We start from the raw sequence: 17481 nt of genomic DNA on the forward strand, positions 1-17481 counted from the left end.
ATTACGTTATTTGACTGCCTGCCTTCGATGTGTTTCCTTGTGTTGCCCTTTTCCTTTGTTTAGAATTCCTTAGTATATTACCTGAGCATGTGGCCAAAAAGAGGGAGGATGGCAGGGTGGGAGGGGGGAGGAAGAGAAAATATGAATTCAGTGGTTGCAGCGGTTATCGGTGAAAGGCCCTAATGAGGCCCCACACTAGTCTTCCCCTCTCCATCTCTTTTCTCTGCTTTTTCCTTCTCTTTTTGTCCCCTCTCTCACTCTATCAATACTTTTTTCACTCATTCCGTCTCGCTCCCTCTCTCTGCCTTACTCCCAATCTGGTTCGGACAGGGCTAAAAATAGATTGAGCTGGAAAGTGCTTATGGGACCTGAGAGAGGGGGTAGGGGGCCAAAGGCACAGAGATTGGTGCAGTAATTTGCCAGAGACAAACAGCTGGGGGAAACACAGTGAGTGTGTTTGTCTGGGTGTGTGCTATGTGTGTGTGCTATGTGTGTGTGTGTGTGTGTGTATGCATGTGTGATGAGGATCAACTCAGTGCAGCTGTGGTCTGTCTTTCAGTGTCTGTATCCCCTTCAAATTGTTACATTGCCCATATCACACGCACATACGAGCACACGCACACAGCAGGAAAGAGAGTAATGGGTGCCTGACAACCAGAGCCCTAAAGAATGAAAGAATGTGCAACAAGAAGCAAATGAACAGCTGTATAGAGGGAGGGTGAAGGAGAGGGGGAGAGAGGGAGAGAGCGAGAGAAATAGGGATGTGGACAGTGTGAGGGAGGTGGGGTTAGAATGTGGACTTTTTCAGTGAGTATGGAGAGATGGAGAGGAAGGCAAAGAAACACAAAGAAGGGAAGGACACTGACTCGAGGTGTAATCAAATAGAAACATGAATGAAAAGAGGAGAAGGAGTTCAAATTGATGTGGCAAAGAAAAACAACTGTGAGAGAAAGCAAGTGGGTCGAATTTGGAATCCATTTTTAGAACTTCCTCTGCCGAACGGAGAGCTCAGAGTATGTCGGGGTCGGTTATCGTGGAACTGATGTGCCGTGATTCCCGACATCAGCGGAAGCCAAAATATTTGGACAATACCTCCCATTAGTGACGCCTTTACGCCAAAACAGCCTGGGTATCTGCACAAACAGGCGAAGGCTAGAATTTTTTTTATAATGCTAGAGAATAGAAAACTTCTCTCAAAAGAGCCTGACAGATCCTGAAAAGAATAGAATCCAGTAGAAGAGGAGGGGGATAGACCAGCTCATCATGTTGCTAGACCACAGATCAATGTGTGTAGGTGGGTGGGCTGGAAACACCACAACGTCACCAAGTGGGACACTGTTTAGAGGCCATACAACCTGTTTAGAGGCGAAGAATCTTGTGATTGTGTTGTTGCACTAACTGGAAAAGCCAGGTACAACTCAGAACTTACTTTGGCAATGCAGTGTGTGTGTGTGTGTGTGTGTGTGTGTGTGTGTGTGTGTGTGTGTGTGTGTGTGTGTGTGTGTGTGTGTGTGTGTGTGTGTGTGTGTGTGTGTGTGTGTGTGTGTAATATGTGTATGCTCCAAACTGCTGATATAGAGGAACATTTAACCAGAATCATGGTAATCAAGTTAAAGAAATGCAATTAAGGAGCTTTTGTCTCTGTAACACAAGCTTTATAAGAAAATGGACCCCAATGGTAAGAATCCATGACACAGGAACAATACTTGAGAAATACACATATAGACATGTCTTCAAGGTCTTTCACACTGTCTTAACTTTTGGTGTGTGTTTATCTTCATCTCTGACAGAGTGGAGCACCAGTGAACATCTGTGTGTGGTTTAGTCTCTATCTACACACACACACACACACACACACATACATACACACAACCAGACACCACCACACAGAAAAAGGTGCAGCGTGTTTTGGGGGCTGCACATGTTTGTAGTAACTAAGCACGTGCAGTCTGAAGCCTCCTTCGTTAGCCCAACGAGGCAGACTGATGTCACCTTGCAGATAAAGCTGCTTGAAAGGCCCTCTTCATGTGAAAAACGGTGGCTGCCTGGAGAGGTAGATGGGGCTTTATCACATCATCAGTGTGTGTGTGGTGAGAGAGAGAGAGAGAGAGAGAGAGAGAGAGAGAGAGAGAGAGAGAGAGAGAGAGAGAGAGAGAGAGAGAGAGAGAGAGAGAGAGGAGAGAGGAGAGGGAGAGGGAGAGGGAGAGGGAGAGGGAGAGGGAGAGGGAGAGGGAGAGGGAGAGGGAGGAGAGAGGGAGGAGAGGAGAGAGAGAGAGAGAGAGAGAGAGAGAGAGAGGTGAGAATGCCGACACACCTGCACACTGCCGGAAATGCAGCCCACCACAACATGCGCGCACACGCACACATGCACAATCACCAGCTGTGTTGAGTGGCTCTTGCCATCTACAGCGGTCTCACATTGAAGACATTGAAGCGCCATGTTCTCACAATTGTCACCACAGGTGTCTCTGTGTGTCTCTACGTGTTGAGCATAAAACAAGGTTTCTCAGTAAGAGCATACATGCACACACACACACACACACACACACAAAGAAGGATAGCATACAAAGCAATACAAAGTAGGTGCACAGAATTTCCCAGAATTCAATAATCTCATCCTGCACACACTTCCTTCTCGCCTGACTCATCCTCAGGGACAGAGGTTGGGGAGGGGTATATACAGTACAGGGTTGGGGAGGTCGGAAGGTGGAGAGAAGGATAGATACAGGGGTTGAATAGGTGGGGGGGGGGGGGGGGGTAGAGAGGGATCCATACAGGGATGGGTTGGCCGGGAGGGGAACAGAGGGATAATACAGGGACAAAAGTGGCAGTTGGACCATGGCCTGTCACACTCCCTCTTGGGTCCATGCCATTACGCCGGCACACAAGGGAAGACGTGCTGAGGTCACGCTCCATTTCTCAGGCTCTACCTCTATTTTGATCAATTACATTTCACATGAAAATACACGGGGAGAGACAAGAAACAAGCAATGTTGGTCTTTTTCTCACACCCTCTCACACCTGTGGTCTGCTAAACCATCTCTGGGACTGGCTGGAACACGATCGACTGAATGATTCCCTGCTTGTAGAATGTCGAAATGATATAATGAATGATCAGACCTTCAAAAAAAAAACATGATTGGGTCCAATGAGGTTATGTGATGTGTGCAGACGTACCCAATGTTTGGGGATCCTTTTTGGATTACATAAGGTTTAGAAGCACAGCAACTTTTTCAACCATCAACTTGGTTGACAAAGTAAAGATTTGCATAAAAATCTTGCTTGGGTAATTGAAATGATTTACTCATATTCTGCACTCAGGCAGACAATCCTAAAGTGATTCCTCTATTCAAACGTATCTGTTTCTCCCTATCTCACTTCTCTTTCTCTCCATCTCCCTTTTTTTGTATTGTTGCCAGGTCAACAAAACATTTGAATAGCTCTCTATATAGCTCGAGCAATCTCCATCAGAAGTCAAACCAAAAACAAGTCAAAACTCAAAGGTTAGGTGCACCCGTCGTTTGAAATGGAGCTTCCTTGTCTCATCGTTTGCCTTTTCTTTTGAACCCTCTGTGTGTGTCTGTGATGCATCTAGGGTGGTGTGACCACAGCGGCCGGTAGAGGAGCAAGAACAGGTGTCCCTCCACTTCCCCCATCTGTGAAAAGAGCCCTGCGGTTTTACACAGAAAACACCTCGACGGCTACCCAATCCTGTGGCCCCGTCTGCAGCTCAACACTCCCGCACTGACACCGACGCACTCCCCAGTCAGCCACCCCCCCAAGATAAACACACATACTGTATTTGGGACACACACACAACCTCTCCCCGCAGCAGGGTTGACCTGTTTGTGTTTCTCGCTAGTCCACTGCCCGGTGGGTGAAAACCCCTATTCTCACAACCATCCGTGGCACGCACGCTCGCACACGCACGTGAACTATTCTCACTCTGTGTTTCGTCTAGAGTTCAGGAAACCACAGACGCACACAGCTCCAGAATGGGACATTTAAGTGACACAATACTGTTCAAAGTAATAAACTTACAGTATTGGTTCTCTTTTCATTCCCTCTCTCACTCCCCCTGTATCTTGATGCCTTATGCCTACTGTATGAATAATACAATATTTGAAAAAGTGTTCATGATCAAATCTAGTGCATCTTTTTGGTGGTGGTACAATTATTGTCAAGACAGAACCACATTGACATCAACGCAGAGTCAAATAAGACTTGTGAACCAGACCTACATGAGACGAGCATCTTTATGGGCCAGAGAAGAACCAGGTGGACTGAGGACGACATCAATGATGTGTGAAGTGAGAGATTGTCAGTGCAGTCAATCCGCTGCACCCTCATCCTCTTCTGTTAGTCGCCACAAAGTTGTGGAGTCTTTACAACTTCCCATGAGCTCAGATGACAACGAAGTGATGTGCTATCGTTTCCACTTTAGAGAACAAGCCCACACAGTCTCTCCTAACCCGAACCCCACTAGACACTCTAATACTGCTCTAGTCGGTTTCAAAACCTTTTTTTCCCCTCGTGCCATCTTTCCCCGGGAAAACCTAATTTTGTTGTTTTGTGTATTCAGACATTTTATTTGAAAACCCGATTGCAGTGCCCGGAGTAGGGGTTGACGGGAAAAGTGCTTTAAGAAACAGACCCTCTGAGGCATCAAGGTCCAAGAAGACCAGAGTCATTTTCTTGTTTCTGTGGTCAAAGCACAAGTACATTTACTAAGACTCCTTGATGCAAGAAATAATTTTGAATGCAATCCAGCAGTAAAAAATTACAAAAGATAAAAGGTTGACTAAGAGGATGGTTCAGTTTGATGTGACGTATGTTTCTCCTGTAACACAAGTAACAGTTTGTATGTGTTTCCAGTCTGTAAAAGCCACTAGGTATAGTTTTAGTTCCAATACATGTTAGTTTGTACACCAATAACATGGAATGGATGTTTAATAGCTGTAGCTGAATCAATAAACAGTGATAGAAATGAAAAGCTCTATGTGGCTAAACAGTGAACTCATTTGGTTTACAGCGGTGCACAGCACCATAACAACATTGAACATTCAACAAAGAAAACTGATAGAAGCATAGTGTAAAGTATAAGTATTTTAAGTACAAAAATACAAGCATGGAGTTGAAGTTGGAGTTATGAGTTTAGCTGGTATCTCCATATTTGTCCTGTTTTAGGTATGTTGCTGCTCTGTACTATCGCAGAAAAACCCCAGACTGTCCTACAAACCTGGCAAGCTACCGAGAAAATGAATGGTGCTTCAGATGGGATTAGTGGAGGTGAAAGTTCCTCACCCTCCCCACACAAATGTTGGTGGTAAGCTTTTTGCTCAACCAATTTTCCTAATGCCATATCATCTCCAGTGAAATTTAGGGTCATGTACTTATAACTTAAATACAACTGTTACTACTTTTTCATGTAGCCCTACATTGGCACCATGCTTTGAGTGGAACTGAAGCAAGAGTGGGGCCCAGTGCTTCTCTGCGACAGCCATGAGTCCAATGCTGATATCGAGTCTAACTACAACCGCATGATGTTGCCTGCTGTATTCCCTTTTGTCCACAGAGCCTCGCGAACTCAGCTGAAACCACTGCGAAAACACAACTTTATTGATATTCTGTAAACGGTTCAAGTCTGTCTTGACCTTCAAGACTGAGAGGAGAGACTGTTATTTTGCCCCATCGAGGGGCCAGAGACTGAAGAAACATGCATGGGATCTGTGTGCGTTCCACACATTCTGCCGTCCACCACATGGTGGGCTTAGCAGTAATGATATTTGGATGACTTGCATAAAGGGCATCCAAAATCCAATCTAGATAAGTGGACAGGCGAATCAATGTCAAATGAGGGGGAGAAAAAAAAGGCTTCTCTCATTCTTGCTCCAACACGCACGTACGCAATACACATGCCATCACATGTCATTCAATATGAGCTTCACACACAGGTCATTCGTAGCATGAGGCCAACATGACATGGCTTTGTTTTATTTGAATGCATCATCATTTTTCACTTTGTTGCCTTACAGTGTGCATGATAAATAACATCTGCTGCTTGGATTGACCCCCCAAAAAAACTATACACACACACCCTTATTATTACTGGAAAGCCACTACTGTTATACAATCTGGGCTGCACCATGCCAACTGAGCAGACATACCCAACACTAAACGGGCCACAAAAATAAAACAGTTCTTGTTATGTCCCGGCCCTTTCTCAGTAACATGTACAGTTGCCAATTCCCCACGCACAGGGGCCTCTATCAAGCCAGCCCATAACCCCTTCAGGGCACTGAACACATCGGACTGTCTCTGATACTGAGGCGGGAACACCCCAGTGTACAGTATTAATACCCTCTAGGTGGACAGGAATAAACTCATTTTAACCCAACCACGCCCTCGCTTCTCTGCACATCGTCCTCTCCCTTCTCTTCTTTATCTGGGAGCCTTTATCCGCCGGTGCCTCACCCAAAAAGACCCACAGTGCAAAGGCCTGTGGCGCACTTCCAAGAAACTGTCCTTGTGCGACCCTGAGGATGAGTCCTCAGAGAAAAAGAGAAGGGAGCGAGTTTGAGAGAGATAAAGGGGGCTATTGTGGAGGAAAGGCCAGTGCATGATGGCCGTTTGAGGTTCTCCCCCCGTGTCGGTTAATCACCTGATCTCATGCATTGACTCACCTAGGCGTACAGAAGATTCTAGGTTCATTTGACAGTCTATCGAGAGAGAGCGAGTAGGGTTATTTATTTTTTATCAAGTTCAATACTAAAGAGGGCCCTGTTCTACCATCATCATCATTCGAGCGTACCTGATGTATTCTCTGTCAAGACAACGGCTTAGACGAGTTTCAATGCAACGTTAGTCGTTTACCGTTACAAAAACGCCACAGGTCTCAAAGCGGCAGGAGCTGGCGTGGAGATAATGCTCATTGCACTGAGAGCCCAGCCAACCGGCTCATCACCTAGATGATGAGCCTCAGCCCCGACTCAACTCCTTCCCCCTTAACCCCTGTGTGAGGTGGCGCAACGGCTCAGCAGACCGCACGGGCATTGTCTTATCAGCGCACAAAACAAGTGGCACCTCTCCGGACCAGCACTGACATTAACTGCCACGGCGATGACTGGATTTCTCTGATAACCATTTATTGTTCCCCCGACACGTCGCATGTTGTACACAATCTCTCTCTGCATTCGGACAGGAGTAGGGGGGTGGTGGGGGAATGAGGAGGGCTGCGGTGGGGGAGGTGGAGACGCGACCAGAAATCTCTTCAGTATCTGGGGGCCATATGCTGAAATCAAACAGCGCTGTCTGTGGGGCTTCGGTGTGTGTGTGTGTGTGGGGGGGACTGTGAAGGCCAAAGAGCAGTTAGATGAATTTAAAAAGCTGTTCAAAATTGACGAGGTGCCTTAAATGTGGGGTGTGTTCCAGTTTGTCACCAGCGTTACCACACACACCATACAGAAACTGCATTTATCTTCATAGCTTAGCATCTTGTTCAGCAGGGAAAGTCAGTAGGTCAATGAGGTTCTATATGGGACAAAACACAATAAACACTGCCCTCTACTGGCAAACAGTCCCTTTATCCCTATCCAATACACTGCAAATTATCAGCCACAACATGCATTCAAAAAGCATTCACTCATATCACTCCAGAAGTCCTCAACAGACCTATTAACATTGGCTTAATCAGGCATTAACAAAGATCAAGTCACCCTGGCTGTTGTTTTTGAAAGGGGGGGGGGGGGGGGTATTTCACACTGTTCCTTAAGGTCTCCGAATAGGGTATGTAACATTCGTTGGCCTGAAAATGGCCCGGGTGCTGTTCTATGCCCCCTGATGCCTCCTGTGAATTTGTCGCTGGAAAAAACACACGTTTTTTTCCTTTAATGGTATGCTCATGAATATATAGATAAGCTGCGCTCTGATTGGTTGGTTTACAACGAGTGAAGCTGCTGAGCAAAGACGCAACACGGCCAACAGCACTCACGGAAACAAGAAGGTGGAGACTAGGGGTGCACCGATCCGATTTTAAGATCGGATATCGGCCCGATATTGACAAAATAGCTGGGTCGGGGATCGGAAAAATGAACAGATCCACTGGCCGATCCATCAATAAAAAAAATTCCGCAGCACATCCTATGTCATTTGTCAGCAGCATGAGTTAACCAAACCTTTAGATGCGTGAGTTCTAAATATTTCCAACGGTCCCCACAGCAAGCATAATTCTCCTAGCAATGGTACTAGCATGCTAGTGTTACCTGTTAGCCTTCTCATTAGTACATATCGAAGCCATACAGCGTTTGTAGCATAGTTTTTGTCAATCGGAAAATATTCAGTAGGAATTTTCGAAATCGCATATGAGACGTTAATGTGAGACCCGCATTCGAACGATCACATATGTGCGACGCACCTAGAGTTGTTGAGCTGCAGGAATTTGGCATGCTCCTAGCATTGTGCTTTTGGATGTGCTTGATTACATTGGTATTGTACTTTGCAGTATTACCACCCCTCAAAACATTTATTTTGCAGACATTGCAAACAGCCGACAACCTAGTTGGCGTGGCAAGCGTAAAATATCTCCACACGGCCGAATCTTTGGCTCACTCAATGTTGCTTTTAAGCAATTTATCAGTCCACTGGTTGGACACAAGCTGTACACCGCACGGTGCAATGCTTCAAGCTAAAAACGTCCATGGTTCACACACCAGCGACAACACATAAATAAGAATTCAAATATATTTTTTACGTTTACAATGTTAAGTAACTGTTTGTTACTATTGTATGTTTGACCAATACACTTTTGTTTCTACTGCTACAGTTTATTTATTTTAATACATTTGATTACATTCTATTTTCTAATTTTGATTACACAAATAAATAAGAATTAAATTACATCTGTTATTTTGTCTTAGTTAGGAAAGTACGTTTAATTAGGAAAGTCTGATGCCTTTAGTCTCTTCCACATGGTGGAAGGAAGGTATAAGGTGGAAGGTATACAGTTTATTAATTCAACAACGTTATCGGATCGGTATCACGTATCGACAGATACACAAAGCCCAGGCATCGGTATCGGGAAAAAAAGTCGGATCGGTGTATTCCTATTATAGACTAACATGTAGCAATGAAATTCAGCAAATTGCCAAAATTACAACGTTGAGCAATTGTTTAACATTTCTGAAATCGTTTTTTTTCTACTTCAGTCGTTCGAAAAACTAGCATGTTAGCTAACATTAACTCCAGATTAGTTTACGGTTGTTATGGCAATAAAAAAAAACACCAGCATTTTCTTTTTGTAGCTACTTGGAAAAAACATCCTTGTCATCGCTTTCTGGCCAAAACTAGGTCTGAACACGGCCAAAAGCACAACATATTTCAGACCCAGATTATAAGAAATCAAATGCTGTTTCACTTGTAATGGGTAAATAAAGTATGGTATTGCCTAGTGGTAGTTGTAGGTAAATAGCTTGCTTATCGAATATAATCATAATGTTTGCAGAAGGATTTTTGTGACTTAATGCTATTATAGTCAGAGAATGTCTCATAAGGGTGCTTTGGCCACTGAAGGGAAAACTTGGGAAACTCAGACTCTTTTCCTCGGAAAAAAAAAAACTCCTAATGTCCATCTCGTCTGTGGAACAGTCGATGTCTGAAGTGCTAGCTGCAAGCGCAATGCTTCGATCAATGAGTATGGGAGCAGAATCCGCGTGCGTGATGAAGCTGTAGGAAACCGGGAAAACACGGATTTCTATTGCTATGGGTAATCCACCTACTGATAAAGTGGAACGGATTTGATTGTGAAGCAATGGAAAGAACGCGGGACTAGTAGACCAGTCACACATGCACAAATATTTTTATTGCAAATGTGGGGGGTCCAAACTACTTTTTTTTTTTTTTTTTAAGTGAGGGGGACGTGACCCCCCCCCCCCTCCAAGTTATATCGTGGCGACGCCAATGCTAACAATGTTAGCTGGTCGGTATTGCGGGGGAATCTCTAATACATGTACTGGCTGTAAAATGTATCACACGACTGAATTCTAAAGGACCTAAACTTTCAAACAAGGTATAGCAAATACATATGCCTTGCAGTGAAATCGATAGCACATATTATGTTCGTGGCTAATGTAACGCATTGCCGCAGCACAGCAGAGCGCAGGGCAGCAATCTGACCTTCAAACGAATTATTTAAACACTTAAAAGTCGTTTTCAAGCCATCCAGTAAAAGGGTGTATTGTTGACTTGTTGTTGCACACGAGCACACCTGCCACAAATCCACCTATTTAATATTTTAGCAGCGTGACTTCTCAGCAGTTCTCCATTTAAATTGAATGATATCTGCGGTAAACCGGAAGTGCCAATACAACGGAAGTGCGAAAATATTAAAAAAAAGTGGGCGGGGCGGAATAATAGAGGGCGGAATAAGGTGAATAGTTCTACACAGGTTGCGTCTGCTCCGTTGTTTGCCTTCACTAGTGATGGGGGAAACGAAGATTTCCAAAGGTCGAGCTATTTGACAAAATTGTGTCGAAAAAGTATTGCTTTTTCAAAGCGTTCGATATAGGGACATCTGCTGGTCAGTTTATAGTATGGCGACTGTATCGAGCGATGGAAGGAATCAAGTGACGTCAAGTCCTTGAGACGTCAGTCTCACAATCGTCATTGACAATTTGATAAATTAAGGTTATGTGACAAATGTTTCGATGTGCTAGTGTCAAAAATATGTTATCATATATCTTGTTGTATTATAAACAACTTAACGTCTTTTCTACTTTACGTTCATAAGATGTATTTTTAGGTTCTTACAGCATTAATTACACAAATAGTAACGATGAGTATGGCCTTGTGGTAAGAGCGCTGCCCCTCAACCCGACATGGTGGGGTAGCAGCCCCTACACCGTTTTGGTGGAAGGATATGCTAAATGAGTGCATTGAGTACTCGACCTACGGTCTCGGTTAACTAACGTTTTTAACTTCGACAGAAATGTACTCATTCTCAACGTTTGAGATTAAATGGAACATGATGAAATTAGATGTTGACATGTTGCAAAATGACTGCCAAGGCCACAGCGCAATATTGCCGATTATGTCTGACAACTCATGCCTTGTTTGTTAAAGGCTGGAGAAGGAAAATAAACTACAAATAACCAACCACTATGTACAGCTGTTTATTATTTGATTTGCAACATCTGACAAAAATAGCATTACATGAACACCAATTTATAATAACTGTAATAGAAAAAAAACATCTTAAAGGAGACAAAACATAGGTTAACATTAGAAATTAGATGAATTACTTTAATAATTGTAGCCATATGTTGACATTGACAGGTAGTCATGGCAAGCAAATTCATCCAAATGTATGCATGTGTTACAAACAATACTGTAAGTGCTTTTGTTGTTTTCTGGCTTCCCATCGCACATGTTGGATTAAGCAGGTTTAAGAAGTTAAGAAAGGTCCTGAAATTTCACTTTTTTACTCCATAAAGACAGCTAAATAGATGCAAGAGTACTGAAGTAATCTTTATAAGTGGCAGTCTTAATGAGAATATTTTGAGAAAATTGTTGTTCGACATATACAAGATACCCAACTTTTTAATCCTGCTTTTGTGGAACATCCATCTGCTTGAGGTTCACACAGGTACTGTGCTCAGACTGTGAGAGGCAACAATGTCAGTATCCCTATCAAATGCACTCGCTGTCAAAATTGAACTCTTATTTTTGCTTTTTTATTCCTAATTCAATTTAAGAAAATACTGCATCTCTTAACAAGGGTGTAGCACACCGTTTTCTCCAACAGTCTGGACAAGTGTTGTTGAACCTGCCATGGGTAAGCGTACAGACACAATGCTTGGTGATGCTCTTGAAAGAAGCAGCATTAAATGGTTGAGCTTATCCTCACCGAAGGTCTGTCCCTTCCCAAATAAATCTAAGGATCAACGGGGAATGGTCGGATAAACTGGAGAGAAAGAGGGAGGAAGAGGGAGGAAGAAAAAAAATACACTGGCTGGGGACAGGCAGTGGGTAAACTGGGGGGACACAGTGAGAGCTATTTGTTGTGAGTAAAGACCATTGCTAACTGTACCAAGGGGAGCACACACGCTGGACTCCCAAACTGCAGCTCAATGATCCGTATGAGGTCACAGGCTGTATGGTCTCTGGTTGCACTGCATTGTGGGAAGTTCTTTAATACCCTCTTCACTTGGTTCCAAGTTTATACAGAGCTGTTGGAACTGCTTGATGACTGCTATCTATCGGGACCTACAGAGGATAAACCTGCCCCCCCAACCCCCTCAGTCACCCAGAAGCTGTGGATAAACTGGACCAAAAAAGCAAAAATAACTTTTTAAATTAAAAACAGCCTCTATATTAACGCAGCCTGAACCTTGCAGGACAAAGTTCAGACATGATTTAAAATGACCCCGTGTTTGTGCGTTAAAAAAGGCCATGTTTATTTGATAAAAGGGGGTTAAAAAAAATAATAAAAAATAAAACACTATAAATGATTTTATTAGCTAGAGTCTCCCAATCTGCATGAGATATCTTTGAGGTAATCGTCAAAAGTATGATTCATTAGACAGCAATAAATATCAACATGAATACAAATATTACAAAAGTAAAAACAGAGGCAACTGCTTTAATGCTAAAGCAAATCTGTAGCTAAAAAGAGGTAGATTATTGTGCACATCCATCGTGGACACTCCTTTTTTATATTTGAAGAGAAAGAACTACATGAATTCATTCCATTACAATCCTCGTCCCTTTCTCGAAATGAATTGAAATGCATTTGATCAATAAATTGCGTATTGTGAACTATTAGTCCATCTGTGTTCAATGTCAATTCATTTCATTTAGGCAAGATTTGTAATGGTAGAGCTTTTGCACCCTTTATAAAATAACACTTCAAAACTGTCCTAGGAAAAACAAGAGAAACTGTAAAGCTTGCTGGTGATAGATAGTGTACCATGATCTGTATTGTATGCATTCATTCTGTGTTTGTGTTTCAAATTCAAAACTAAAGACAAATGTCAAACTTCAAATAATTAAAGTCAAAATGATCCACGCTGTATTTGATATACATTGCCTTAATGTCTTCACTTTCCAGTTTGGTGTTTAACAAAAATAAAAAACATACAGCTAAGTTTAACTGTACGTTGAGCAGCTACAACTGTGCAAAACCAGAAACGAGAGATTTAGGGGATGCACGATATGTCTGCCATTGCAATGAGCAGAAATCGAATAAAAGATCCATGTTCCGACAATTTTCAATTGGTTAAACAAGGGATTGTTTGAGTTGGAAAATGTCAAAAGGTTGAAATATTCAGTCTGCAAAAGGTGTTAAAACGTATAATGCATTTTCCATGATGTCTTAAATGACAAATAAGACAATTTTGTTGCCGTTGCATGAAACAAGCATATGCTTTCCGTTGCCATATTGGTCCAACACAGATACGATACCAGGTATCTCGTAACTGGTACCTTATCAATTGAAAGAACTATGAGACAACCATATTCGTGCATCCCGAAGTGAATACCCTCCTTTACCCTGTACTTCTTCCGGCTGTGGCAGGTGTGTGTGTGTGTGTGTGTGTGTGGAGGGGAGAGGAGGGAGGGAGTAAGTCCGTGTGGCACTTGAAACCAAACTTCTCATACTATACAAACCAAAATCAATATTGAATACCTACCTCTCACACCCTCACCCCCCCCCCCCTTTCAATTTACACATTGATGTATGTATTGAAGAAAATCAACACCCAGACTTGGAGAAAAAAAAAAAAAAAAAAAAAACATCTTCACCAAAGGGCGACCAAGCCCACTATAAACCTTCCCTCATCAAACTGACAAATACTCGTAAAAAGTGGTACTGAATAAGGAAATAAACTAGCCTATCGTCACATTAGATCACATGAGCTTAAAATGTTATGTACAGGACACAAACAATTATCAATCCCCTTAATGATAGCGGAGTTGTACTAAGATACTTGGTTCATCTGGTGCCTAGGCAGGTAAACTACTCCCACTATAGGTCTAATGTGACATGCTGGGAAATGTTGGCTTAAATCCAGCTTATAAAGTAATCAACTTGCAAAATAAGTTAGATGCATCTAAAATGTTCCATATATCATTATATGCCAGCTGTGTTTGGAATATTGCCATGGTGAGTGACACAATAAGTGCTTCAACTAAGAGGCCTATTCTGTTCTCCCTCTCAGGTGGGAGTGAATGAGTGGGTTGAACAGGTTCTTGGAAGTACTACAGCTCTGCTTAATGCAAATGGCATGACAGTACAAAGCAATTACCAGGCATTCAGAGAAGGCCATCGGATTATAGGCATGCTCAAATTGATGTCTTTCTTCATCCTCCACAATAAACCTATCTGTGGTGTGTTGACCGTGTCATAATCAAGGTCCTGGATCCACAACTATTGATTTTTCAAAGAATGACACCCCCCCCCCCCTTTTTTTTAGGTGTTCTCAAATAAGCTAAAGAGTGCTCTTCCAAGCTCTCGCCTCAAGTGGAGAATAACTCAACTCCGGAGCAGATTGATGAAGAGTGGACGACTTAAATGTCCCCAAGCTCATTTTGAAACCTCGTGTAAAAAAAAAAAAAAGAAAAAAAAAAAAAAAAAAAAAAAGGAAGAAAGAAAGGAAGAAAAAGAACAGCAATCATTGGGACCATGCAAGCAGCTACCTTGGCAAACAGCAAGGCCAACTGAAGCAGCATAAGCCTGCTGGCAAACATGATCAGAGGTCAAGATATACAATATGCAGACCGCTGCCTGCTCATCTGAGTGTTCCGTTTCCTTCTTGAAGGAACGTTTCCAGCTGAAGCAAATGATGTCAAGGCCACAGCAATGTTGCAATGAGTACTATAAAAAAAAAAAAATTATATATATATATTTGTTATTTTTTACTACATTATTTTCTATTTTTTCTTTTAAATTCTCTGTGGAACTGTGTCTGGATGAGTACAATTAGTGGGCAGGCATATATTATATTATACTTGCTTACTGCTGCCACATTAAAAGTCTTACGGACCTTAAAGCCCTAAGCCATTTCATATTTTAGAGTAACTAAGTAAGTTCCATTTTGAGCTCTGCATAACATGATGATATCCATGATGCCCAAGCCTTATATGGCTCAGTAGTAAGATACTATAGGAGTCTTTCCCATTGTATACAAGTAATAATAGTCAGTGTTAGCCATAGATCTACATAGAGTACATTAGCTGTATGTATCTATGACCCTGGAATCATCAGCTTCATACCAAGTCGCCTAGATCTATATGGTGTCTTCTTTTGAACCCATTTGGTCATCTAAATGGCTTACATAAGAGCAGCACTGTGTGTCGATCAGCTTTGTAGACGCGAACATCCTCCTTTGAAACAGTGAAGAGAGAATGTCCCAACCGCTTCTACACCTCCGACTGAATCAATGTCACCGCAGACTAGGCCAACGCATGGCAAATGACTCATTCACACCCCATAACATATACACATTCCCCCCCCCCAAAAACGTATACACATTCACACCCCAAAACATATACAAAGTCAAAAAAGAGCATAGTGTCTCAAAGAGAAAGTGAAACGATTGGTGGAAAAAGGTCAATATCATATTTTGCATATATATTTGAGAATCTATCCGCCTTGGTAATATTTATGCAGCCCTATGTACAGCTGTGGACAGATTTACCTAGTATTTACACACGGCAGCCACTAGAGGGCCACTCAGTATTCGACATCTAAACAAGAGGGCCTGAAAGGTAGGAGGCGCCACGCGTCCAGGTCCTGACATTCTATCAAATCCACTTCCCAGTTGGAGAGAGGGGTGATATCTGAGGAGAGTTTTGAAGCAGCATGGAATACTCCGCCCGAAGACTCGCTGTACACTTGAGGAAAGAGGTACAATTCATAGAATCGTGTAAGATGACGCCATGTCTGTAAAAGCATCCGTAGATGCTGAATCTTTATCTACAGTGCCTATAGAAACTCTACGACCCCCCCACCACCACCACCACCGAAAAGTTTTTCAGATTATTTCCCAACAATCCAACCTGAATTAAAAAATTGATAAAAACTAAATCTCACTTGTCAAACACACAATACCCAATTACAGACCCATTAATGCATAATAAGGACAATTTGGAAAACTTTGTATTAATGCCTTTAGCAGCGGTTACAGCGGGTCAAGACTTCTTAGGTATGATGCTACCACCTTTGTACACCTACATTTAAGTGATTGGTACAGATTGTACTTTCAAATTTCTCACACTCTGCTTCTGGGAACTTTCAATGCTTTGGAGTTTTCTTCTTTGTCAAATGTCAAATACCTTTAAGAATAAGACAGCATCTTACATTTTCAATCATTTTAGTTTTGTTTGAGTATTGTGTGTTGACTGGTGAAAAACTGTATACCATTAACTCTCAAAAACAATGTGTGGAAAAGAGAGAAGGGGTCTCAATATTTCCCATAGGCACTGTATATGCCAATTCATTGCATGGTTTGTGACTAACATAGAAATCTAGGCCTATTGACGTTTCAAATTGGCCGTCTTATACTATTCCAGTTAGATTTGGCATTGTAGCCCTTTGAAAACTGTGATGGAACACAAACATATACATATCAATACATAGGCAGCAGTAAATGTAATATAACAGTGCTTGGGATACATACAAGTGTAGCAATTTGTATTTACAGCGATAATTCAGAGGAAAGTTACAAACCAGAACACTGGCTTGGTTTGATTGACAGTTAACATTTAAAGTAGCTAGCACATTTAGTGGCTAATTTTTCACCTCAAAACATCTTAATTCACCCAAAGAATAAAATTGTACGCAGACTACAGACCTCACTGGGTGTGTTACACAAACCCGCATATAGACACTTCCTTCATTAATTCAGAGGGTAGTTAGCTAGCTAGGGCATGGCAACTTTGCATAAGAAGCCATTTTGTGGGTATGGTAGATTGGAAGCTTTGAAATAGTAGTTGATGATACCTTTGGCAACAAGGTGAAGGGCATTTGTTTGTAAACGTACTACCCTTGAGGGAAGCGGTTGAACAGAGAAACCCGAGAAAGTAAAGAATGTGACAGAAAATAATAGATAGGCACGGTTTTTGCACCAATAACATCGGAATAGTGACTGTATGAACCAGGTACCGTATCACAAAGCGTTGTGAATACAGGAAAACAAACAAAAGTGATCAGAGGTAGGTCCAACTCAATGGCTAACTGTATGAGTGTGAGTGAGTGAGTGAGTGTGCTTGTGCTTTTCCTGTGATTGGTGTTTGCTGCACATACACTGTCATGCAGAAAAGCACACGTACTGTGGTCTGCTGCACATAAGATGCAATACTGGTGGCTTGTCTCTTTAAATACAGACATAAGCGCTATGTCAAATATCTATAGGCTGAAGGTCTATGTATGTGTGTATGTATGTATAGTTATAACAGTATGTAGGTTCCCTTGTTTGTGTTTACATCACC

Source organism: Hypomesus nipponensis, chromosome 9, assembly GCF_054491055.1.
Source record: "Hypomesus nipponensis isolate SF chromosome 9, ASM5449105v1, whole genome shotgun sequence".
Taxonomy (NCBI): Eukaryota; Metazoa; Chordata; class Actinopteri; order Osmeriformes; family Osmeridae; genus Hypomesus; species Hypomesus nipponensis.